The sequence below is a fragment of the Penaeus monodon genome, chromosome 17 (assembly GCF_015228065.2).
Source record: "Penaeus monodon isolate SGIC_2016 chromosome 17, NSTDA_Pmon_1, whole genome shotgun sequence".
NCBI lineage: Eukaryota > Metazoa > Arthropoda > Malacostraca > Decapoda > Penaeidae > Penaeus > Penaeus monodon.
In genome coordinates, this window is record NC_051402.1 from 26,657,381 (window position 1) to 26,658,706 (window position 1,326).

Below are 1,326 nucleotides of genomic sequence, written 5' to 3' on the forward strand. Positions count from 1 at the left end.
ATATCTATTATATATAATGTATAAGTTTTTATACATATATATATAATATAATTATTATTTATTTATATGTGTGTGTGTGTGTGTGTGTGTGTGTGTGTGTGTGTGTGTGTGTTGGGGTTTTGGTGTGTGTGTGTGTGTGTGTTGTGTGTCATACATCATACATACATATATAATAATATATTTATTATTATATTTTAAATAAAATTATATATATATATTCTATCTATATATAAAAATTTAAAATATAAAATAAAATTAAAAGGGTAATATACATTACATTATTATATTTAATATATATATATATATATATTATATATATTATAATATATAAATAATATTAATTTATTAAAAAAAAAAAAAAAAAAATATTTTAATAATTATAAAATTATATATATAAATATTTTTTTTTTTTTTTTTTTTTTTTTTTTTTTTTTAATAAATTATATTAAATTGAATATAAATTAAATATTTTTTTAAAATATATATATTTTAAATTTAAAATTATATATTATATTAATTTAATTTTTAAAAAAAAAATATATTTAAAAATTTATATATTTTTAAAAAAATTTTTTTTTTTTTTTTTTTTTTTTTTTAATTTTTTTAAATATTTTAATTAAAAATTAATATATATTATTATATATTTTAAAACCAATACTTTTTTAAAAAAAAAAAAAAAAAAAAAAATATTTTTATTTTTTTATTTTTTTTTTAATTCTATATATTTTTTTTTATTTTTGTTTTTTTTTAATAATATTAATTATTTTTTTTTTTTTTTGGGGGTTTTTTTGTGGGGGGGGGGGGGTTTTTTTTTTTTTGTTTTTTTTTTTTTTATTATTTTTTTTTTTTTTTTTTTTTTTTTTCTATTTTTTTTTTTTTTTTTTTGTGTTGTTTTTGTGGGTTTTTTAAATTTTTTTTTTTTTTTTTTTTTAAAAAAACCCCTTATTTTTTTTTTTATTTCTTTATATTTTATTTTTTTTTTAAATCCCCTTATACCCCAATTAATTCTTACATTAAATATTTTTTATTTTTTTTATAAAAATTTTTTTTTTTAAAAAAAAATTTTTTTTTTTTTTTATTTTTTAATGATTTTTATTTATTATTATATATAAAATTATATATATATTTTTAATTTTATAAATTTTTAAATATTTTTTATTTATTTATTTTTATTTTTTTCTTTTTATTTTTTTTTTAATTTTTAATTTCCCTAAAATTATTTTATTTTTTTTTAATTTTTTTTTTTTTTTTTTTTTTTTTTTTTTTTTTTTTTTTTTTTTTTATTTTTTTTTTTTTTTTTTTTTTTTTTTTTTTTTTTTTAATTTT